Genomic DNA, 25,839 nt, shown 5'->3' with positions numbered 1-25,839 from the left:
TTCATGTAAATCTGTTTTTCATCCCAAGGTCTAGCATTGTCAAAAAGTATCCTTTATGTAGAGTTCATTTCTAAATTTTTATGAATATTTTAAACTCTAAGAAAAAGATGGAAAAAGTGAATTTTACAAAGTTTGCAAATATTAATATTAGTATTAATACTGAAAGTATAAACATTTCTTTCTTAATAGGGCTGAAGCTAGTTTGTCTTTATACAAATGAGAAAATTAATCCACTTTTATTATTTAGCAAATGTTTGTTGAGCATTGTATATAAGTAAGTTGGTAGAAAAGGCAGCAAAAATAATATGGACAAAAAACATTTTACTGTGTCTGCAGGCACCTTACAACTCTCTCATGTCCCCTGAACCACTTTAGATTCTCCCTGCAGGTATGTGCGTGCCTTTTTCTCCAGCTGTCACCAGCAGCAGTATTATCAAGCTTAAAGCTTTCTCCTGGCAAGCGTTTGGTGCCGTGGTGAAGACACTTTAGGATGCCCCCTCCCATATCCGGGAGCCCGAGTCCTAGCCCTGACTCCTCTGTTCCAGCCTCCTGCTCCTGTGCACCCTGGCAGGTGACGGCTCAGATACCTGGGTCCCTGCCACACGCATATGGGAGACCCGGATCGAGTTCCTGGCTCTTAGCCTTGGCCTGGCCCAGTCGAGGCTCTTATGGATATTTGGGGCATAAACCAATAGATGTGAGGTCTTAGTCTGTCTCTTTCTGATGGTGTCTGTGCTTTTCAGATACATAATTTTTTTAAAAAAATTTGCTGATCTGATAGGATTTTATTATTTAGAGTTCCATCTGTTTGAATTAAACAAAGTTGAACATATTTATGTTTATTGGCTATAGAATTTTTTTCTGTAAGCTTCCTGTCCAAATGTGCTTATATATATATTTTTTTAATTTATTTATTTGAAAGTCAGAGTTACACAGAGAGAGGAGAGGCAGAGACAGAGAGAGAGAGGTCTTCTATCCGCTGGTTCACTCCCCAGTTGGCCTCAATGGCCGGAGCTACACCAATCCGAAGCCAGGAGCCAGGGGCTTCTTTCAGGTCTCCCACACTGGTGCAGGGGCCCAAGGACTTGGGCCATCTTCCACTGCTTTCTCAGGCCTCAGCAGAGAGCTGGATTGGAAGAGGAGCAGCAGGGACTCAAACCAACGCCCGCAAGGGATGCCAGCACTGCAGGCGGCGGCCTCACCCACTATGCCCCCATGTCTGCTTATGTTAATTCAGTTGTGTTTCCTTATCGATTTTAATAGCTTTTGCATATTAAGGAAATTGACTCTTTAACAACCCATGCCGTTTTGAGGTTTTTCTTTCATTTTGTTTTTATAAATCATTTGAAGTTCCTGTTCAGCTCTTTGAAGGAAAAAAAAGAGAAGTAACAATTGGAGCCAGTTTTTAGTTCAATCTGAAATTTAGGGAAATTCTTGGTTCAACCTTACTTATTATGTTTAAATCTCTAAGCCACATCCACATATACCAGTGTATCTTCTGGTACATACGTGTGTGCATGCAAGGACTCTACAATGGACTTTCCTGTGTCATAATTCTTCATTTCTGAAGGAGAAGTGTCACTACAAGTATTCTATTCCATCAATTAATCATGATTACTATTTTTTATAGTTTTGCTACAATAATGCATTCACCTCCAATATAACCACTCAAAAAAGAAATTTGATAGGCAGTTACTGTTCATCACATGTGTGTTTGGGGAATGTGTCTGTTTCTCTTTATGAATGTGTAGCCTCACATAAATGTGTTTTCCTGATTTAAAAAATTGTCCTTTTGAGTAACCAGTAGTCATGACTTCAGATCAAAGCAATTCTTTTATAATTGTTGCAATCATGTTACTTAGACCTTGGGGACTGATCATCTCAGTGTTGGCATTTCACGAGACATATTGTGTTATTCCTTTGTAAAACAGAACTGGAGACATGGGTGCTTGTCAACATACTGGGGTGTCAGGGACACACACTGATTTGCAGGTGCAAGCCTGTGACAAATATGGTGGTAGAACAGAAGAGGCTCACAAATGCAGTCTTACTGCTCACAAATAGCAGCTGTCAGCTTGGTTTCCCTTCTTCCTGACCGTGTCTATACGTGCTCACCAAACTGGTAAAGACATTGAGCTTTGAGCTCTTGGTTTCACGATGATTCTCACTAAACTAATGAGTGATTCCATGTTACAAGACAAAAATATTTTACCAATAGTTTGGGATTCTTATTAATGACAAGTATTGAAATTCTACATTTATACAATGAGCCATCGGGAAAGACTGAAAGCAAATGTTTTGGCTATATTTGCAAAAGTTAACATCTTGTAGGCAAGTACACAACAACTATGTAACCCGAGAAAAACTCTTGACCGCTGGTATGTGTCACTCTTTACAAGAGGTCCCCTTAAATATTATGTCTCAGTTCTGACTCTCCAATGTGGAATAATGGTTTGTGAACACTAAGAGCATTTCACTATTTAGGCAGAGTTGCCATGAAATAGGAATTCTCATCCATCTTGCAAGTCTGATTGCGAATGACAAACACGAATTTGCTAAACATACCGAAAAGAAGGAATGTTGGAACAGTGTGATGGTGGAGTTTGTTTGGAAAAAGGTAGCGAGCAGATCAGAAGCTTTTCTGAGAAAGCCGATTCTAGAGGAGAGTTGTAAAGAAAAACCAGGAACTGTTTAGATAGAGAAGGAAGAAAAATAGGGTTTGGAGTTTTGTGTGTGGGTGTGTGTCACTGAGGTTGAGGGGAACAAAGGTAAATTGTGCAGTGATCTGTAATCAGAAGTTACCCAAAGATTTGCAGTTCATGATCAAAAGCTCATTGGGGCTGGCGCCGTGGTGCAGTGGGTTAATCCTCCACCTGCGGCGCCGGCATCCCATATGGGCGCCGGTTCTGGTCCCGGCTGCCCCTCTTCCAATCCAGCTCTCTGCTGTGGCTTGGGAAGGCAGTGGAGGATGGCCCAAGTGCTTGGGCCCTGCACCCGCATGGGAGACCAGGAGGAAGCACCTGGCTCCTGGCCTCAGATCGGTGCAGCTCCAGCCGTAGCAGCCATTTGTGGGGTGAACCAACGGAAGGAAGACCTTTCTCTCTGTCTCTCCCTCTCACTGTCTGTGGCTGTACTTCTCAGGTAAATAAATAAAATCTTAAAAAAAAAAAAAAAAAAAAAAAAAAAGCTCATTACAGGCAGCCTGTTCGTGGGAGTCACATGATCTCAAGCACGCTTTAGGAAGATAGTTCTTCCTATTGCCGCAGGATGGTTAACTAGACGGGTAAGTGGTTATCACGCAGGGAACCACAGGGGTGGGGTGGGAGGCTGTGCATGGTTAGTACTGAGCTAAATCAGTAAGAGAGCAAAAGAAAATGATTGGCAAAACAGTGCTGGGCTGAAAAGGAGAGAGTAGGGCCAAGAGCATAGAGATCTGTTTGTCAAATCACTTAAAATTGCTGATTATCAAAGTTATATATATTACAGGTATATGTTAAACATGCTTATGTTTTATATGCTTAGGATTATTCACATTCATACTGCTCTATTCTATTGTTTTTCCAGCTTTTACTTCTGTAACATTAGTAGAGGCCATGTCATATATAAAGTTTTCTGTACTGTCATTTTTTTTAAATCTCATAATGAACATTTACTTATGACGTTAAAATGCTTCATAAATGTAATTTTTAGAGGCTAATGTATTTTTTTTATCTTTTATTTAATGAATATAAATTTCCAAAGTACGACTCATGGGTTACAATGGCTTTCCCCCCCATACCGTCCCTCCCACCCACAACCCTCCCCTTTCCCACTCCCTCTCCCCTTCCATTCACATCAAGATTCATTTTCGATTATCTTAATATACAGAAGATCAGCTTAGTATACCTTAAGTAAGGATTTCAACAGTTTGTTCCCACACAGAAACATAAAGTGAAAAATAATAGATGATTTTTTTTTAAATCATGATGAAATCAGATCAGACCTATTGTCATGTTTAATCCCAGTGAGAGTCAAGTTGGGAATTGATAATTTCTTTTTTTTTTTTTTTTTTTACAGAAGATCAGTTTAGTGTACATTAAGTAAAGATTTCAATCGTTTGCACCCCCATAGAAACACAAAGTGAAATATACTGTTTGAGTACTCGTTATAGCATTAAGCCTCAGTGTACAGCACATTAAGGACAGAGATCCTACATGAGGAGTAAGTGCACAGTGACTCCTGTTGTTGACTTTACAAATTGACACTCCTGTTTATGGCATCAATAATCTCCCTATGCACCAGTCATGAGTTTCCAAGGCTATGGAAGCCCCTTGAGTTCTCCAACTCTTATCTTGTTTAGACAAGGTCATAGTCAAAGTGGAGGTTCTCTCCTCCCTTCAGAGAAAGGCACCTCCCTCTTTGAAGACCTGTTCTTTCCACTGGGATCTCACTCACAGAGATCTTTTTGCCAGAGTGCCTTGGCTTTCCATGCCTGAAATACTCTCATGGGCTTTTCAGCCAGATCCGAGTGGGGCTAATGTATTAACACTTACTTGGCCACTCCTTTAAGGGTAGTTTGAGTAGTTCTTATGTTTGGGTAGTTTCTAAATTTATTATAAAGATTGCTGACATAAGCATCTTCATTTGTTAATTTCCCTGTTATTATTCTTTAGGATATATTCTTGTTGGCATAGTTGCTCAGTGAAGACAATGAACATTTTCAACACTTCAGAAGTGTTATAAAACATCTAGATTTTTAGAAAGATATCAGTACTTTCCTATACTGATGTAAAACATTTTAATAATGGTTCATTAATAAGTACAGGTTGAATCTCCCTAGTATGAATATATAACATCAGAAGTGCTCCAAAATTTGAACTTTTTCATTGTCATCTCGAGGCCCCCAAGTGGAAAATTGCACACCTGACCTCACATGAGAAAAAAAAATGCAGGTACGCTAAAATGCCTTCAGGCTCTTAGTAAGGTAAGGTAAGGTATATGTGAAACACAAATGAATTTAAAGTTTAGATATGGGGTCCATCCCCAAGGTATCTCATGATGTGTAATCAGATATTCCAAAGTCTGAACAAAATCTGAGATCGAAATATTTTGGGCAGGAAGCATTCAGATAAAGGATATTCCACTTGTATCTGCCAGTTTTGCCAGTTAAAAGCAATAATGTTGGTAACTTTTGGCTTCATTTGCATCTATCTACTCACCAGGGAGTCTGAATATTTTGTTGTGTTTGGAGTAATTTGTTAATTTTTAGCAGTGAGAAGTTAACATGTATGAGTATATAACTGTGTGTGTGTGTGATACATATACGGGGAAGGTAACTGGGAAGCTGAACAGAACACTTCCGGTGGAGTCTGATAGAGAAGACGGATGAGCGGCACGAGAAGCATGCTTTGCTGTTGGTGTGTTTAGTAGGCCTCCTTCACATTGGTAGTTAACACAACTCATAGGATCGTTTTTAAGTGGAAAAATGGAAAGCAACGTGACTGTGAGCAGGGGAAGAGCGAGGTAGGAGGTCCTAGGCCATGGTCCGTGTTGCAGGGCAGATCGTGGGCAGGGAGGATGTGAGAAGAATGGGCCCCTGAGGACTGAGTAGGGAGAGAATGGCGTGGATGCAGCAGAAAACCAAAGCGGGGGAGGGAGGGCGCCCCACGGGACTCGGGACAGGGACAGTCCTCGGGGCCGTCCTCGGGTGAGGCCTGGAAGCTCCCGCAGAGTTCTCCAGGTCGGCTTTTGTCTGTGCAAGTCTCCATTTTGCTCAGATCTGCTAGGCTGTCCCAGAGCATGGCCCTCCCCCAGTCTCACACCCAATCCACCCGCGCCCCCACGTGTCTCTTGTGTTCGAAGATTATTATTTTCAACTATGTAGGTCACTGTCACTGTATTTTGTGCATTTTGTTTGTTTCTTGACCCTGAAGTCAAGCTGTCACAGTGTGTCCATTCTTTTGAATTAAAGGCCATAAAAGCACCAGAGAAAGCTCGCAGAGTTCTGTATTTAGCAATGAAGGACTTGGGGGCATTGGTTGGCTAAAACCTACCTGCTTAAAAATAGCAGCCCTGCATGCTGCCTGATGGCCGAGGTCCTGGCTCTGTGTGTGTGTGTGTGTGTGTGTGTGTGTGTGTTTACTGCGTGTGCTGAATGCCATGCCATAGCACAAAGCACGTTTTGCTGTAGCTGATCTGGTTCCATAGCAGTGCCCTCCTCCCAGTGGCTCAGGCCTCCCATGTGCTGCCACCCTAACAATCGGTCTATTAGCCGATTCTGTCAACTCCACCTTCAAAACACAGTCCAGGCCCGCCTGTCTTCTCCCAGGCCGGCACCAGCACTGTAGCCAGCGTGCACCACCGTCACACAGCAGCCTTGGCTCAGCATCCCCCAGTCAACCAAGCAGAACCTGCCGTCCTGGCCTGCGCCCGGGAGGCCTGGGCTGCTCTCTGCCAGCCCTGCTCGGTCTGCTTCTGGCTCATCACCTGCTCCCTGCTGCTTTTCAGACACTCTGCCTTTTCTTCCCTGGGTCTGCAATGCTTTTTCTCTGGTTCTTCAAACTACTTACTCATGACTTCAGCTCCCTCGAGAGTGCAAGAGAGGACTTCCCTGTCCGCCCTAACCGAGGCAGCCCCCGGTTTCCCCTGCTCACAGTGGAAAGCACTGTGCTCTCTCCCCAACGTGGCCGTAGATTCACTGACTTCTGAGGATGGGAAGGCCTTGTCTGTCCCATGGCTGCCCAGCCTTCAGGATCTAGAACAAAGCCACACCCAGAAGATTGTCAAGAACCATTTGTTGGATGATGGAGAGACGTGCACAGCCCTTTCAAAATCAAGTGTTTTGCAAGGTAGCCGTGTGCTCCTAGAAAATTAGGTCCATCATGTCTAAGCTGTTGGCCTCAGTAGTATGTTATGTTCTTTCCGGTGGACATAGATCTCTTGCTGATTTCATCTTATAGTGATGTCCCCTATGTTTCTATTTTTTGATCATAAATGACAAAACCAGTGTTTACAGATTCATGCCACCTAAAGTGAATGTTATATTTTTTGCATGATTTCTATGACAAAACCAGTGTTAACAGATCCATGCCAGCCAAAGTTGTTTTGTTTTGTTTTGTTTTTAAATATTTATTTATTTATTTGAAAGGCAGAGTTACAGAGAGAGAAGTCTTCCATCCGCTGGATCACTCCCCAAATGGCCACAGCGGCTGGAGCCAGGCTGATCAGGAGCTTCTTCCAGGTCTCCCATGTGGGTACAGGGCCCCAAGGATTTAGGCCATCTTCCACTGCTTTCCCAGGCCATAGCAGAGAGCTGGATCGGAAGGGGACCAGCCATGAAGCGAACTGACGCCCATATGGATGCCGGCATTTTAGGCAGCAGCTTTACCCACTGTGCCAGAGCTCTGGCCCCAACCAGCTAAAGTTTTTATGTTAAATTTTTTTACATGATTTCCATGTTCTTTTTAAATTTATTTCTCTATGTGTGTTATCAATGTGTGTTATCAAAAAAATAAGAGCCCCTTTTAGAAGAAAGAATGTTGATGAGTCAGGTAAGCTTTTAAAAGAACTGAACCCAAAGCTCCTCAGACAGAATGTTTTCCCTGCACTTTGGGAGCTTATCTAGTCGTCTGCCTGCTTATCTGCCCCTAAGATGCAAACCCCTGTTAATGAAGCAACATCCTTGTGAGATGCATTATCTTCACGGTTTACTCCAATGTTAGTAGCATTCCATCCCCCCCCCCCTTTTTTTTTTCTAAAGATTCATGTATTTATTTGAAAGGCAGTGTTAGAGGTCTTCCATCAGCCTGTTCACTCCCTAAATGTCCCCAACGGCTGGAGCTGAGCCAATCTGAAGCCAGGAGCTTCTTCTGGGTCTCCCATTAGGTGCAGGGGCCCAAGCACTTGGCTCATCTTTCCCAGGCCATAGCAGAGAGCTGGGTCAGAAGTGGAGCAGCCGGGTCTTGACCTGGCACCCATATGGGGTTGTCAGCACCGCAGGCAGTGGCTTTACCCGCTATGCCACAGTGCCATCCCCAACATGCAATTCTTGAAATAACAGCATTCTTCAGGAAAGAAGTAGGCTTTTTAAAAATCACAAAGTAAAGAAGTACAGAGAATTTGGTATTTTGCAGTTGTGGGACGCTCCCTTCGATAGCTCAGCTGGTAGAGCGAGGACTGAAGTTGTGGGGTTTGTGGTTGCAGAGTAATCACATTTCTTCCGGGATGTTTTCCCCATGGTCTCTGTTTAACTGGACCATACCCTCAACCTGAATCATGGCGCTCATTGCCTTCCCAGGACAGTGTGCCTCATTTCTCCTGGTGTTATTTGTCTGCTAATTGTCTAGCATGCAGTTGTCTCTCTAAAAACTACTAGTTTCCAGTTAGGAGAGAGCACATCACAGTTCATGTCTTATTCTGCATTTCCCAGTGCATGAATACGTCCCCAAGTGTCACTCAGGGTGCTCAGTCAGTGCCAGTTGACATGGGAAACGTTAGTAGATGGTAAATCCAGAATGGGAGGGGGTTTCTGTGTTGATTTTGAGGAAAGTATTAAACGTCATTTGATCATAAGAGAGTAAACATCCCAGAACACTTGGCAAAGCAACAGACATCCTGAGCTCCTTAAGCTGACTGCTGCTCTGTGGGTGGGGAGAAAATTCACTCTTTACATTATCTCAGTATAGCCCGCCTTTCTCTAGCCCAAGTAGAATGATGGGACCTGGTCCATCAGTTACGACTTTGTAATAATAAGTATCTTCTCTCTTCCTACTTTTTAGCATTTGTTCTGAACTTCTTTCAAGAGTCTACTCAGACTTGTTAGTTCCCCAATTTATTCTGTAAAGGATGGAAATGCCTGGCTACCAGAGCATCATAGTGAAGGGTGGGTGTGGAGAGAGAAGGGGTGGAAGGGGGGAGAAAAGGAGAGAGAGAGAGAGAGAGAGATATGATTATAATGGAGTAAAGGAGGGAGGGAGGACAGACTATTGCTTGTCTGGAGTGGCGGAGTGTGACCCCCAAATGCTCACTCGACTCCTGGGAGGCTGTTTGTCGTGGGCAGGTTACTTCATTCCTTGTGCCTAGTTTTCTCATTTATAAACTGGTGGTGATATTGGTACCTACCTCAGTGTATGTATGAGGACTGTGTGTGCTGATAGAAGCGAAGCGCTTCGAATGATCCCTAATATGGGGTGGGTCTAGATGACGGGGTTAGCTCCCGTTTTTTAATGCATTGAAGCGGAAGTTAGGAAGCTTTGGTATCGATTCTGCTTGGGGTTCTGTGCGCGTGACTGTACTGGACATAACAGACGGGGATGCCTGGCGTCTGGTCTCTCCGTGCTGACCCAGAACACAGGAGGGGAGGGAACACTTAGAATACTGTGCTTTTGTCACAAATTTAAATATAAAAACAGAAATGTCTCTTGCTTGAGCAAAACTCGGGAAAGACGTCGGTTGGACGCGGCGTGGTGTCACTTGGTCTGGTTCGTTAACTGATTCTTCACTCACACACGGCTGGCTGTGCAGTAGACCGACAACAGAGCTGACAGCGCTGCGGGGTTACCTCCTCCAGTGTTGGTGCTGGATGGAGCTCTGGACCCTGAGGACAGGCAGTCTCTGTCCACGGGCGCTCCTCTCAGCTTGCCGTCTCTGAGTCAGCATTGGTGGTCACGGTGCATGATCCCCAGGACGCAGCCCCTGTCAGCAATCAAGGAGGACGTGCGGGTTGTTATTTAAAGGGGTTTGGACGACAGGAAGGAGCCAGAGTGAGGGGGAGTGGAGGTCCCAGAGCTTGCCCGGCTTGGCCTATTTAAATCCTCTGAAGTTCTTGCTGACCTGAGAAAGTAGTGGGAGATTAGTTTTACTTCAAAAAAGTCATCCCAAAGCATTCTACTCTTGCTTGGATTTCTCTCCATACCTCCGCAGGCCTGGCGCTGCTACTGTTTTTAAGATGTCTGCTGTTCTCTGTGTCCACCTCACGTAGCTGCGCTACCAGCTTTTAAAGAGGAAGAATTTAACGTGTGGTAATGCTTTAGATTAACAGCATATGCCATGGGAAATCTGACAGATCTGCATGCTTAATTTTTATAATAATTAATAAGTAATATCTTTTCCCTTACTAGGGATCATCCCAACATACCCTGTCCGTCCCCATCCCTGTTCTCCTGCCCTGCTACTTTTCGGCTTGGCTCTTTCACAGTCTGACGTACCGTATATTTTGCTGATGTATTCTTTCAATTTTGCCTCCCCTGTGAAACTACGGGGCTCACGAGGACAGGAATTTGGGTCTGTTTGTTTAATCTTGTATTCCCAGTATCTACAACCATGCCTAGCTCTTAGAATAAATGAAATATACAAAAGTTACTATTATAATTTCACTCTTTTGTCTTTTTTAAAAGAGTTATTTATTTGAAAGGCAGAGTTACAGAGAGAGAGGAAGAGGGGGAGGGAAAAAAGAGAGAGAAATTCCATCTGCTGGTTTACTCCCCAGATGGTTACAAAGCCAGGAGCCAGGAGCTTCTGTCAGGTCTCCCACATGGGTGTCAGAGGCCCAAGCACTTGGGCCATTTTCTGTTTTCTCAGGCCGTTAGTAGGGAGCTGAATTGGAAGAGGAGCAGCCAGGATGCAAACCAGTGCTTAGGGGCCTGCTCTGTGGCATAGAGGATAAATCTGCTGTCTGGTAGATTCGAGTCCCAGGGGCTCCACTTCCGATCCAGCTCTCTGCTAGGGCCTGGGAAAGCAGTGGAAGATAGCCCAGATGCTTGGGCCCCTGCACCCACATGGGAGTCCCAGAAGAAGCTCCTGGCCCTTGGTTTCAGATCGGCTCAGCTCTGGCCGTTGCAGCCATTTGGGGAGTGAACCAGCGGGTGGAAGACCTCTCTGTCTGTCTCTCCCTCTCACTGTCTATAACTCTCTCTCTCAAATAAATAAATAAATTAAAAAAAAATCCATCTGAGAGAGTTTCTAAAAACCCATGACAAATATGTATTATTACAAAAACTGCATAGATTTTTAAAAATTTGTAACAAAAACATTTTAATTTCATTTTTTGCTAAACTTTTTGAAGCACCCACATACAAAGCACACGCACACTTGCCTCATCTATTGGCTATCTTCTAGCCCTTTAATAAACTAAAAGTCACCTTAGTAGGGTGTCAAGGGTGGCTTTTTTTTTTTTTTAAGATTTATTTTATTTATTTGAAAGAGTTCCAAAGATAGGTAGAGACAGAGAGCAAGGTCTTCTATCCACTGGTTCACTCTCCAGATGGCCACAATGGCCAGAGCCGTGCGGATCCAAAGCCAGGAGCCAGGAGCTTCTTTGAGGTATCCCTCGTGGGTGCAGGGGCCCAAGGACTTGGGCCATCTTCTACTGCTTTCCCAGGCCATAGCAGAGAGCTGGATTGGAAGAGGAGAAGCTGGGACTAGAACTGGCGCCTATATGGGATGCCGGCGCTTCAGGCCAGGGCTTTAACCCACTGCACCACAGTGCTGATCCCTAGGGTGGCCATTGTAAATATTTCCTATACTGAAAGTCGCCAACATAACTTCATATATCCTGTCTTTGCCCCTGCTTCACTTCCTCCTCTCCCAGGCCTGAGTCTCCTCTCTTGTTCTTGTTCCTCCTTACAGATCTGTAGGGCTGCGACATAGTATTGTCCCCAGCTCCTTTTTCACATTTGTATTTCTGTTCTCTCCCCTGCCATCCCGGCCTCAGATGTGCAGGCTGAGTGACACTTTGTTCTACGACAGAGGTGGTTTGTGGAGGCGGAGGAGCACTCTGGGATGACCTGGGCTTGTTGCTGCCGGAGCTGCCAGAAGTTAGCACAGCTCCTGTGGTCTACCCCGATGCCGCTGCTGTCCGGTTTTAGCTGGAGCGCTGTGTAGTAGGAGCCAGTGCCAGTCAAAGGGGCGCCTTCGACCTTTTCTGTGTCATTTTTTTTGTCTTATTCGCATTCGCTACAACTTATGTGCATATGGTTTCTTTAAAATAAACTTTGATCAAAAGCCGTGGCAGGGAAAGTTTACTTTTTGCTTGGAGCAGGCTGTATTTGTAATTCCTGTGTTCAGATATTGGGGGGGAAGTGTCCTGTCCTAAGCACCAAAAAAGGTTATCATCTTGAGATGTGTTTCAGTTTGCTAAGTTTCTACAGTTTTGGGTAACGTTTGCTATGGGAATACGTGTGTGTGTGTGTGTGTGTGTGTGTCCCTACCAACTTTCCAAAACAAATATTTTCTAATGCTTACAATATGCCATATTCTCAGAATTTGTTCTCACATAATATACTCAGTTACTCATAGGAAAACAGATTTTATGGGACCCATGCGTAGTCAAGGGGAATTTTAATTTGTCTAAAATCAGTTTTGTTTTTTTTTTTAACACTGTCTTATAACTAAGGACTGCTTTGGTTCCTTCAGTCAGAACCTAGCAAATTAGTTTTATATAATATTTAATGTGATTAGAATCTTAGAATTGCTTTGGATTTTGACCTTTTATTAACTTGCTAATATTTTATAGTCACTATTGATAGGTTTAGATTATTTTATCTAGCAGTAATAAAACCCTCTTTAAAAATGTGGGTCGATAAATAGATTGAAAATTGCCTTGTCCCTCTTGCTCCTTCACATTGCTCAGGTTCACAGTCTTGGTCAAGGTTAGCAATGCCACAGTGACCATGACCGTGAAAGGGAAACCTCGGCCTCACGACTCGGAAGCTTTTGCTTTGGGAAAAGTCGCTGGGTTTATCCCCTCTCCGCCTGCGAGGGAGCTCATTTCCCTCCTGGTTCACGCGGTCCCCGTGGTCACCTGACTGTCGGGGGCCCTCCTCTGGGTCTCCACCCTTCCGTGGTCTCCCAGTTGCCTGCACAGACCAACACAGGCTTCAGAGAGGCTTTGGGTGAGGTTCCATCTCTGAACTCCTTGAAGAGCAGTGTGTGTACTCTGCGCGAGTGCCTCCGGTCCTCCTGTGCCGCTGTGCCGCACGGCTGTTTACCGTCACGCAGCACGGTTTACTGCCCCTTTCTTTTCCTGTTCTGTGCCCCTCTGCTTTCCTCCTTTCACCAGCAAGTCCATTTCCAATTCCAGTCCGATAGACAAAATGAGGGCTTAGTTCATGTGTATACAGGATTGGTAATAATTAGGGCAAAAGACAAAAGTGCGTAATCCAAGTTACCTACCCAGGGATATTGAGAAGAAAAGAACAATGTAATGTTTCTAAGAACTCTGAGTAAGGTTGTCTTATTTATTATTATTATTATTATTATTATTATTATTTTGCATATTTGCTGTGTGCCAGGAACTTTTTGAAGCACTTTGCATGTGCTCATTTATTTATCCCCACAACCCAGATGAAGTAGGAATTACTGTTTTTCTTATCTGCCCCAGGTAGTATAAGGTAACGGGCACTCATCTGGCTCTAGGCATCATGTGTTTCCTTTTAGTCATCGTGGGGGTTTGAATAAAGTATTTCGGTTCCATTGCCTTCCCCAAAGCATTTGTTACAGAGGGTTTGCCATCAGTTTTCAGACTGCGGCGGGGCGTTTTCTGTGTGGCAGCGCTAACACCTCCCACTCCAGCTCACTCCAGGTGCCCTTAACAAATGCCTCCCAAGGCATTTCAGTGGCCAAAGCTCAGTGACCAATGAGGGAGCGTGTGCCATGTATAACCGAGTTACGCAGTTCCTGGATCAGGAGCGCAGGTTGCCTAAGCAAAGCTTTTGTGACAATGAGCCTGTGGCATCCAGATTTCAAGACTGGAAAGGTAGGGGAACCTTGTATTTGTTTTAATTGAGGACGACATGGTTGTGTTTGATTAAAGCCATTTCGATCGGGTTGAATGAACAGATGATCCATTTTGTTTGTTTTATAATTGAAGGCAGAAAAAAATTTCCAGTTTTGTTAAGGATTTTTTAAATGCTGCAGTTCACTTCAACAGCTGTAAACTGAAAATTGTTCAGTTTGTGAACATTTTTTAAAAATTCAGTTTACCTAGCAACTTTTCACTTTAACACACTTGGAAAATCCAGTAAAAGTAAAGGTTTTTATCTTTTTTTTTTTTTTCAAAATTAGCTATTGTTTAAATGATAGGATTGAAAGCAGGGGGATTTATCAACAAACCCACATTTGTTTTCCTAAGTCGTCTCAGGGTCAGTCTTCAGAGCCCGCCTAGAAAAGGTCGGCGTAAGGAGACTCGTACCAGTCATCCTCCTGCAAGCCACGAATTGCGCTTGTGAAATGGAATTATGGAAGTATAGGATCTATGCTTTCAAGAGTCCACAAAATCGGTTTCACTTTCATTATAAATAATGGTTTAGTTGTATTTTATATGTTATTTGGGATTTGTTCTAGTATTAACTTAATACTAGGGAAATAAGATCTTTATTCACTTTTTGCCTCAAAATGGAGTGATGTGAATAGCATTTGAGGTAGAAGCTAATCCTCGGAAGAAATACTCTGGTCCCTTTCAACAACTCCTCTTCCCTCCTAATGAAAATCCTCCCTGTTGTGTTACGGGGGTGGGAGCGGGGGGGGACAAAACATGGACCTGAGAAACATGGATTATTGCACACTTCCTAGCCTACATCTGCTGTTCACTATCAAAAGGTAACTTTGGGTTGAAAGAAAAGTATAACTTGTTTTTTATGATTACTTTTTTTCCCCCAAGGGTAGCTTAATATGTGTTTATATTTTATAAAAGATTCAATAATACATGTATTTAAAAATACAACAAATAAAAAGCACCACTTGACAAAGAATTTTTTTTGACATTTTTTGATTTTACTTCTTTCTGCCTATTTTTGTAAAGAGAGATGTGTAAGTGCCCGTATCACTAAGTATTATGTGCACATAAGTTGTTAACTTCCCTCTTCTTTTGACATGTTCCTTTAAAAAAATTGTATCTTAAAAATCTTTTTTTATGAAATTTGTTGAAATGACGTTTGGTGACAGGTCTTCTCTCAAGAGTGCCATCATGTGTGTGTCTTCCTCTGGGTGACTCCTTGTGGGAGGTGGGCGTAGGGGCGACCACAGCCAGGATGTTAACCGTCTTCTCCACTCAGCTCCAAGCTGAGGTTCAAAGGTTTAGGCTAACCTCAAGGCTCAGAGGTCAGTCGCGAATTGCTGCAATTTGTAGTTCAGTTCTGCCAAGAAGACAGAATTTCACAGCTAGGATGATTGCCTTTTACCACTTCTGCACACAGCCCGGGCTGGGCAGTTAGCACTGTAATTTGTACAAGTCAGCCCTTGGCACCCGAGTTTAATGAGTAACTAGCTGGTGCCTTAGGTTTCACTGGTACAAGGTGCATATTATACAGAGGGTCAAATGTCAGTGCACAAAGACCGAGGGGACGGGGCGTATGATCTCGGAACTGCTTTCTATGGATAATATGTCATGTTGTCAGTAATGCATGTTTTCAAAAGTGACATTTCTGTTTTCATTTTCTTTACTCCTGGAGAAGGTAGGCGATTTTGTTGAATGTTAGCAAGACAGAACTATCTGATTAGAGACTATTGACTGTGCAGTAGAAAGTGACATTGCCGGCTCTGTTTACTCACTGTAGGGTCTGTGATTTCTCAAAAATTTTCCAAAATGTGACAGCTTTTTAAGAATTTAGGGAGCAATTAGAATGTCAGGTATTCCTGGATTGATGGTGTTTATGATTTATCTGACCTTCTCCACCCTTTCTAACCTGGATGAGAATATCTTTTACTGTTTAAAGGTGAATATACTGGCTGGCGCCATGACTCACTAGGCTAATCCTCCGCCTTGTGGCGCTGGCATACCAGGTTCTAGTCCCGCTCGGGGCGCCGGATTCTGTCCCAGTCGCCCCTCTTCCAGGCCAGCTCTCTGCTGTGGCCAGGGAGTACAGTGGAGGATGGCCCAAGTGCTTGGGCCCTGCACCCCATGGGAGACCAGGATAGGTACCTGGCTCCTGCCATCGGATCAGCGTGGTGCGCCTGCCGCAGCGCGCTGGCTGCGGCGGCCATTGGAGGGTGAACCAATGGCAAAGGAAAACCTTTCTCTCTGTCTCTCTCTCTCACTGTCCACTCTGCCTATTAAAAAAAAAAAAAAAAAGGTGAATATACTGTCTAAAATTCTTAGATGGTGGGCCTTGACCATCTTTGGATTTGCCATTCTGTTTTGACTTTTTTCATAGTGACTCTCAAGCTGTGTGTGTGTGTGTGTGTGTGTGTGTAATCATTTATAACTTTTGTTACAGCACAAATCTAAATTTTCAAACTGAGGTGTAGAGCACTTAGATTCTTCCACACAGGAGAGTAATGAAGAGCACAGATTCTGTTCTCAGACCTCCTGGGTTTGAATCCCAGCTTCATTACTAATAGCTAAGGGATTGTATCCAGTAGGCAGCCTCACTGTGCCCTTATTCCTAGAGTGGGAAGAATCATAGAACTTCCTTCATATGGTGGTGGCCACAGCTAAATGAGAGGATGTCCCTGGAACACTTAGCACAGGGCTTGGTGTGTGATAAACAGTCACAGGACGTTAGCTGTTGTTGCCATTGTTAATATTATTACATTACTTAGCTTGTGAATTAGCCTGGCCCAGCCCTTACAGCACTGCGACTTGGTTTAGATTTGGTCTTTGTTCATTTCGTGAGAGACACAAATATGGCACAATTGGGTCAGGTGTTCTGGCAATGTTTCAGGGTGCATTCCTTTTGAAAGTCATGGGAATGTGTATTTTTAAATTCCCCACCCTCAAGTCTAGCACTCTTGTAGATGCTATCTTTTTTTCAATAGCTGATTTTACTGTCACATGGTGAAAACTGTAAAAGTCATCTGGCTTCTTTTGAGAGTTTTTTATATTCTGCACAGAAATAATTGAGCTTTAAAACAAATCTATAAATGATACCTTACCAGTGGGCTAACTTCTCTCCTTGATTTTATATATATATATTCCCTCCTTGATTATAGATATAAACTAGTATATTAGAATTTATGCCTTACAGAAATATCAGAAATGACAAATATGAATGTATTTCTTTAAGTTTCCATGTCTTCACTTATTCTTACGAAATGCAGAAATAACACTTGGATGAAAACGTGACTGAACTACCAATGACAGGAAAGAAACTATGTAATCAGCGTTAAAAAGGCACTAACAAGAACGAACGTGAATCAGAAATTAAGCAGCTGTCATGGGTTAGAATGGGCTGTGAGGTCTGGGATCACAGTTGTGAGTCTGCCCTAGCAGAGTTTAAAGTGGACTGAAGATGACCGCTATTATAGCAGCTGCTGTCAGGTTAAACCGTGTAAGAGTGCCAGCGTTCTGCCATTGTTTTGTTCCATGGTGAGTGCGTATGGCCCAACCTTGTGCTCTGAGGGATGATGTAGTATTGTGGGGACACATCTTGGGGAGCTCCTGGGGTGGCTATCTAGCAGGAGTGACGTTCACAGGTGACTGCACACAGGCTAGACAGGGAGATGGGTGAGGGTCTGAAGCGCTGGCAGCAGCGTTTGCAAGGGGGGAACTGAGAGCAGATGAGACTGGTGGAGAACCAGGACGCTCGCTCTAGGCCTTTTAAGGTTATTGACGTTATTCTAAGGGCAGTGGGAAGAGAACGTAGGCGTTTAAGCAGGAGGGCGTTAGGATTACATCGTATGTTTTGCAAAGGCCATTTTTGTCTGCAGTGGGAACTAGACTGACTGCAGTGGGGAGGCGTGGCTAGGATAAAACCAGTGAGGTGGTCACTGCAGCTGTCGGGCCGGCAGTGGACAAGATGCTTCCCAGAGTACTCTCTTACTTCATCCTTGTCCTGACGCTCCCATGCGGTATCAGCATCAGCTTGGATGGCCGGCGAGGCAGCCGAGGCCCTGCGGGTTCTGTGGAGTGCCATGGTGCAGTGTGCAGATGGCAGGGTGAGAGACAGAGCTGGGTTGTCTAGCCCTCACCGCAGTGGTCACCTGCTATCCTTAGTCCCATATTTTAGCATCCCTCGGTGAGGGTCATTGATTTATATTAGTTTTTAAGAAACGGAATTCTCATGCCTTGGTGGAGAGTAGGGATGAGAAAGTCATTTTTAGATTTCCGACTAAGAGTATTTATCCATTCCCTGCCTCATTCCAAAACTGGATTTGAAAACGTTCCAAACTATGTATGGCATGACAAGATAGAGACAGAAGAGAGGGCAAAGGAAATCAGGACAGGCAAGTAGCAGTGGTGTCCCAGATGCCCCACAAATGTTTGCCCTGGGATCCTGCCAACTGTTGACAAAGAGCTGGCGAGCAAATTTAAAAGTCACCTGTCCAGAAAAATAAAAACAAACCAGTTCTCTTTGATGTTGCTTTTCCTTCTGTTGAACTCTGTGAAAATGTCTCCATTTGGTTTTAAGAATGAGCAATATCCACAACTGTTTCACTGCACAGGGTGTGGGCTGGTAAATCCATGTACCGTTTAGAAACCTCTCTACTGGGGCCAGCGCGGTGGTGTAGGAGGTAAAACTGCCACCTGTGACACCAGCATCCTATAAGGGCACTGGTTCAAGTCTTGGCTGCTCCATTTCCAATCCAGCTCCCTGCTAATGGCCTGGGAAAGCAAAGGATGGCCCAAGTGCTTGCCCCCTGCACCGTGTGGGAGACCTGGAAGAAGCTCCTGGCTTGGGATCAGCCCAGCCGTGGCTGTTAAGGCTATGTGGGGAGTCAACCAGAAGATGGAAGAGGCCGCTCCCCTAACCCCTCTCTGTCTCTCTCTCTCTCTCTGCCCCCTCCCTCCCGCTCTTTCAATTAAATAAATCAATAATTTTTTAAAAACTTCCATTTAATTCTATTTTCCAAGAGCTTTTTTTTTTTTTTTTAAAGATTTATTTATTTATTAGAAAGGCAGAGTTAGAGAGAAAGAGAAAGAGATCTTCCATCTACTGGTTCACTCCCCAAATGGCTGCAATGGCCGGAGCTGGGCCAGTCCAAAGCCAGGAGCCAGTAATTTCTTCCAGGTCTCCCACTTGGGTGCAGGGACTTGCACTTGGGCCATCCTCCACTGCTTTCCCTAGCGCATTAACATGGAGCTGGATCTGAAATGGAGCAGTGGGGACTTGAATCAGCACCCATGTGGGATGCCAGCACTACAGGTAGCAGCTTAACTCGCTATGCCACAACACCATCCTAATAAACAAGTCTTAAAACAAAGAAATAAAAAGAAACTACTCTGTCTCTCTAGGCTGTGCCCCTCAACTCTTCACATATTTCCGTCTGGCCTGCGCTTGTCAGTAGGCGGGTTCCTTCACAGTGAAGTCAAGCGCTGGGGCTACAGCTGGGCTCCACAAACTCCGGTACGAGGGTGTGTGGGCTTTGCGTGAAGGTTTCTGTGACTGAACGATGTAGCTATTAAGCTTTTATTGTGTTTGGGATCCTTCTAGAATGCCAGATTTCTCTGGAAGGAAACAAATGAACCCAAATGTTGTATTTTGGGGGAAATTTTCTGTTATTTGAATAGCGGTGAGAGGCCCATCAGTGAGGCTTTTTTCCCTATTGCGATGGAGCACTGAACTACAAGGATTCTGTGTTTCCGTATTAACAATTTACTTTCAGTTTGGAGTTTACATGTACACTACCACCTTACATTCGCAAGGGGCAGTTTTTCCACTATAAAGAGAAAACTCATAATTTTATACAATAAGTGCCTGGGGTGCAGTTTTATAAATATTTGCTTTGTCTCTACAACTGCCAGGGATTTTCTCCACCTTGTGGGTATGGAAACCAAGGCTTCGGAAAAGTTGAATACAGTTGTTAGCTACTAAATGAGGGATGCAGGAATGACTGAAGAGGGGGAGTGAGAGAGAGAGAGAGAGAGATCTTCCTTCTACTGGTTCACTCCCCAAATGTCTGTTGTCTCTTCTGCATACAATGTATTTCAAGATACACCTTCTTGTACTTGGATTATTTATTGTCATCGTTTTTATCAAACACTGATGTTGCTTTTTGCAGAGTTGGGTAAGGGTTACATGCATTGAGAAGTAAACAGTTTAATACCGATTGCTCTGTAATTTATTTATTGAATAGATCATTGATAATCAGAACAAAAACCAGGTCTTGATCAAGTGTTATCGATGGGCACTTATTCCAATTTAAAGCTAGATATGGCAGAATAATTTTCAGCTATAGCTGATCTCATTTAATCTAGGGGCTTCCAAACTGCTCTGTGGAGTCCCAAAGGTCCTATAATGTCTCTTGGGACTGTGGTGGCTGATCGCACCCCTTACATCCACTTCATTTTATTAGTTTTATTTGTTTCTGTATCTTGTAAACTTTTGGTGGAAGAAAGGCTGCAAAAACTAAGAAAGGGAGAGGGGTAGATGTTTAAAAAAATTTTAAGTGTGAAAATCACAGGTAATCCAATTATCTTGAACTTTCAATCCTTTGGGTTGGAGTATCTTCTATATCATGACTTTAAGATTATACTAGAGCCCCGAATCTTTTTTTTTTTTTTTCCTTAGGCTTCTCCTTTGAAGAACATCTTCCATAGAGTCTCAACTATACATTTTAGGACAGAGTAGAAGCCTTCATATTGACCATGGCTAAGGCTTCTCATTGACCACCCTTGGTGGTGGAGGAGTGGGGTTCTCATTTCAGTGGTCTGGGGACCCCCTCTGGACCACACAGAAGGAGTGTGATGGTCTGGTGGTAACGTATACCATGAGGTGGGGAGTGCCAGGAGCTGCACAGTTACACCGTTGTGTGAGTCTGAATGCATAAACTATGGGCTGCATCTGTATTTCTTTCTAAGCATCGAGTGTATCTCAAAATCATAGGTGCTCTAAACACGAGAGATGGGGAAAATGGAAGAAATTGGTCATTTTCTTATCACTATCCTCTGTTTCTTCAAATATGGGGCAAAGGGTTGCATTTCTTGGTTTGTAGAGAATATGGTAAATTAGAGTAATGGTACCTCATTTTCTGACGAAAATGTTCTCCCAGTTTCTAATGTACTTGTGCAAGTTACATAGACATCGCAGACATTTTAAGTTTTGTTTTGTTTGTGTTTTGGACACTTTAGGATCTGCTGCAAGGGGCACTCCAGAAATTGAGTAGAGAGTCTCAGGCGAGCTCCCTGAGTTTTCCTGTATAATCGTGTTCTGCATTGCATAAAGAATCAGACGCACCCAGTTGGTGGTTTTGGGTGAGTACAGACCTCCAAGAGTCCTTTTGCTTTCCCACTTAAGCAAGAGCAGAAATTTTCGTTCCTATCAGTCGGGATATCTACTGCTTAGACAGCATGTGCCTGGTATGTGTTTGTGTGGAAACATCAGTGCTGCATAAGCCGTTTGGAACCCACACGCTACGAGTTCTTATTTCTTTGTATGCATTACATCTTTGTGGCCTTACGAGGAAAACACCGGCCTCTGTATGCGTGTGTGAGTACCTTAGGGGTTGAGACAAGAAATAACTGGGCATTTGCTTACAAATCGGCCACCTAACCCCCTCTACCAGGTGCCACCGTGTGGGATGCAGAAGCCACACTGGGACTCACAGTGGTCGTGTCTTGTGTTTTTGAGTAGCCCTCGTGCCATCTCTCAGTTTCTCTTTCCTCTCCTCTCGTGTATGGTACGAGTAACTGTCATACCAAACTGTGCAGTTCATGACAAGCCAATGAATTATGCGTAAAAGCATTGTGACAGCCGCCTTCTTCCCTGCCAGTAGAAGGTAGGGGTGTTGTTCTGTGGGTGATAATCCTACGCCATGACGAGGGAGGAAGGGATGAAGGGAAGAGGCAGTTATGTCAGTCAAACCTTGGCCCAGCCCTCCCTTGCCACAGCCACAGCCTGTGCATCCCCGGAAGCTGCAGGCGTAGGTCCCCCGTGCATCACGGAGAGGCTGCTGGTGATACTGATAGGCCCAACAACCTCCCCAGACAAAAAGCATCCCTCTTTCATAGCCTCGTGGCTGAGTTGTGGATTTAGTCCGTTGAATTCAGGGATTCAGAGAGCTGAATTCGTTAAAATTATAAATTATTATCTTCTTATAAAAGCATATTAATTGAAGGGAATCTGGGAATTACAGAGAAATATAATATCTACCCATAATCTCACAATCTAAAAATAAACATCAATAGCATTATGGAAAATTTACTCTTATTTTTTTAGTTTAATTTTGGTATCTTCAAATGTTATTTAGCAAGGTCAATCTAATTAAAAACACTAAATAGCTATTCTAAGCCTACGACTGTGCCATAATTTATTAACTAGTTGCACACTGTTGAAAATTTGTGTTTATTACATTCCATGTAAATACAGTCTGTTGTGTTCATGGCATTGTGTTTTAAATACCAGTGTAGTGACTGCCTGTGGGCTTTAATCTCCACATTTTTATAAATGGAATTGTTAGAGTAATGACAGTGAACTGTTTCGTGTAAGCTCAAAAGCTCTTGCTCTTGTCATCTTGTCCTCCTGAAAGATGCCAGCTTACACCCAACCTGTCACCCATCTCCACCCTCCTGTGTAGTAACGTTCATTTTACTGTGTTCTCGTAACAGCTGAGTAGTATGGACTAAGATGTGAAAGCATATACCCAGTATTCCTATAGCAACTCTGAAAATAAAGGCCTGTCGTGTCTCCTTTACACGCCCTACCCTTAACCAAAATCAAGTCTGTGAAGCAGAGCCCTAGACTGTTGGATCTGCCTCTGGGGCGGGGCAGATGTGAGGCCTCCATTCATTCCTGTGGTGCTCATCGGTACTGCTCTGCCATTTCCATGGCCTGTGCAGCGTCAGAACAAAACCAGCTCTTCTCGCCATCTGAGAACCTCAAAATTCAGTTGGTGAATCCAAGCAACAAACTCAAAAGTCCATAGTCTCAGATGGGCCTTTGGCATTCTCTTGCCCTATTTCTTCTTTTTTTTTTTTATTTTTTTTATTTTTTTTTATTTTTGACAGGCAGAGTGGACAGTGAGAGAGAGAGACAGAGAGAAAGGTCTTCCTTTGCCGTTGGTTCGCCCTCCAATGGCCGCCGCGGCCGGCGCGCTGCAGCCGGCGCACCACGCTGATCCGATGGCAGGAGCCAGGAGCCAGGTGCTTTTCCTGGTCTCCCATGGGGTGCAGGGCCCAAGCACCTGGGCCATCCTCCACTGCACTCCCTGGCCACAGCAGAGAGCTGGACTGGAAGAGGGACAACCGGGACAGAATCCGGCGCCCCGACCGGGACTAGAACCCGGTGTGCCGGCGCCGCTAGGCGGAGGATTAGCCTAGTGAGCCGCGGCGCCGGCCTGCCCTATTTCTTCTTTAAAGGGGGAGGCTGGATTTGAAACCTCTTCATCTCCAAAGTGGTTTTCAGTTTACCATAAATATACATATAATATACATATTTATATACATGCATATATATTTACACACACACACACGTGGTGCGGGTAACAGTGAGGATTATGCTGCAGATGGCTAAAAGTGTGAACAGTGGGTTGGGCTGTGTAGCTTTTGTGAGTTGGCAGTGAAAGCACTTGGTTGTCTAAGAAAGACAAGTTTCCTGCAGTAAATACCAGGAAGGTCTTTTCCAAGTTTACCCCTTTTTTTGGTTTTATTTTAAACATAAAGGTAAAGTTACGCAAAAATCCTTTGAGAGGACGTGTATGATTTTGAGATGACAGTGCTATCATTCTGTCATTTGTAAGTAGTAGATTAAAAAATACCAAATTCTGGAAACCTCCAAAGCAAGGGAAGGGTCCCTGGGCTTTACAGAGAGCGAGGTAGAATGGTGAACTGACTCTTGAAGATTGTAAATATTGTTTCTGATCATCTCCCTTGGTCTAGTGCCCTTCTCTCTCTCTCTCTCTCTCTCTCTCACACACACACACACACACACACACTCCACACTTGCACTGACTGTGCAATTTCTATCAGGTTTTCCAAGTTTGGAACTCAACAAACAAGTTCAAGGAATAACTATTTGAGCTCATGAATATTTAGGAGTCCTTCAGCCATGACCACTTAGTCCTACCAGAAATGTGAAAATTGTGCAACTGAACCACTGAGCTGGATGGCACAATTTCATGTGTGTGTGTGTGAGAGAGAGAGAGAGAGAGAGAGAATGTGATTTATTATTTGAAAGGCAGAGAGAGAGAGAGAGAGAGATTGACCTTCTGTCCACTGGTTCACTCCCCAAATGCCCACATTTGGGATGCAAGAGCTGGACCTGACTGAAGCTGGGAGCCAGGAGCTCACACCTGGCAGGAATCCGAGCCCTTGGGCTGTCGTCTGCGGGCTCCCAGGCCCATCAGCAGGAGGCAGGATCTGAAGCAGAGGTGTGGGACCTGATCCCTGGCATCCCAGGTGTACTTTCCAATCCCAGCAAGTCTTGCTAAAGGCATGTATCCTCCAGTTAAGCAAGCAACACCACACTCACGCACAGCACTTGTTCTGAGTTGCTCTTCCTCTCGAGGTGGGCTGCGGGGGTTTCCCGCAGACAGGTGGGAGAAGCTGAAGCGTTTGGGGACTGCGAGGACACAACAGTGAGGTGTGGCTGGGCCCAGCAGGCCCTTGCCGTAAACGTGTTTGGTGATGTCCCTATCCAAAGTAGAGGGAGAGGGGTTTTCAGCTAAGAAAACTGTGTGCGTGCGTGCGTGTGCACATAGATTTGGCAGCAGTGGTAAGGAGAGAGGACACAATGAATGTGGTTGTGAATGGTGAGCTACAGTAGATACAATTATCTTGCATAAAAATATATTATTTGTTGGCTGGCGCCGCGGCTCACTAGGCTAATCCTCTGCCTTGCAGCGCCGGCACACCGGGTTCTAGTCCCAGTCGGGGCACCGGATTCTGTCCCAGTTGCCCCTCTTCCAGGCCAGCTCTCTGCTGTGGCCAGGGAGTGCAGTGGAGGATGGCCCAAATGCTTGGGCCCTGCACCCCATGGGAGACCAGGAGAAGCACCTGGCTCCTGCCTTCGGATCAGCGCGGTGCGCTGGCCGCATTGGAGGGTGAACCAACGGCAAAGGAAGACCTTTCTCTCTTTCTCTCTCTCACTGTCCACTCTGCCTGTCAAAAATAAATAAATAAATAAATAAATAAATAAATAAATTATAAAGATGAGCCACAATTATATGGGTAAACTGTGGTCCCAGTCCTGGTTTGTTTTTGCCAGGATTTAAATGAGCTTACAATGTTAAGTGTGAGGGCCTGTCCTCCCTGGCAGAATTTTGAGATGGAAGAAGGGACTGCAGGCTGGGTCAGCCACCCCACCTCATCCAAAGTTCACTGCGAGCTACTGGCCATCACCGTAGCCCAACGCTAACACAAGACTCTTCCTATGAGCGAGATTCTCAGACAGACTGTCCATAGGAGCGGCAGTTGAGTGCCTAGAGTCCCAATAAATTAGTGTTAAGTCTGTTAAGGCTGTGACCCAAGCCATCCACTTCTTGGTAAACTGGTTTAGGAGGGGTAGACTCTGGGGGAGGCTGTGTAGGTCCTTGTTTTCTCTTGGCCATAAACAGGGAGTTAGAGACGGGGGAAATACCCAAGCCAACTAAATTTTCTGATGTAGAATGAAATAAGGTAGGCCAGGCTTTCTAAAAACAATTTGCGCCACTGGCTCACTATATGTCCCATGAAGCTCCAAAGTCTCTTTACACTTTATTAACTCAAAGAATATACAGTATTTCCCCGTGAGACTGCGCATAAGTAATTAGCTCAAAACCGGGGTATTTTCCCTCAGACATTACTTTTCTCTTTGAAATATTAACTCCAGGAGCACACAGTGAAAGTGCAGAGGGCATAGGACAGGAGCAGCAGTTAAACCCCAATGGCAGGCCCAGGTTTGGACTTTTCTACTTGGAAAATCCTAAGTTTCCTGATACTTGAGCATTTCATTCTTTTTTGTTTTTCAATGACTTATTTATTTGAAAAAGCAGAGTTACAGAGACAGAATC

The 25,839-nt window shown here is 44.3% G+C and overlaps 1 protein-coding gene across 13 annotated transcripts in view; it reads left to right on the top strand.

The window, feature by feature from the left end:
• RBM47 (RNA binding motif protein 47) overlaps nucleotides 1-25,839 on the top strand; it is a 171,106-nt gene that overhangs the window by 116,006 nt on the left and 29,261 nt on the right. For all 13 annotated transcript variants that reach the window (XM_089327098.1, XM_089327099.1, XM_070068133.2 and 10 more), the window contains one exon: nucleotides 20,984-21,106. The gene's annotated coding sequence lies outside the window, so the exon portion shown is untranslated. The remainder of the gene's footprint in view (nucleotides 1-20,983; nucleotides 21,107-25,839) is intronic.

This window comes from Oryctolagus cuniculus, chromosome 2, assembly GCF_051225735.1.
Source record: "Oryctolagus cuniculus isolate XC-2025 breed Fujian yellow rabbit chromosome 2, ASM5122573v1, whole genome shotgun sequence".
In the NCBI taxonomy this organism is placed as follows: Eukaryota; Metazoa; Chordata; class Mammalia; order Lagomorpha; family Leporidae; genus Oryctolagus; species Oryctolagus cuniculus.
This window is presented reverse-complemented; position numbering and strand designations above follow the sequence as displayed.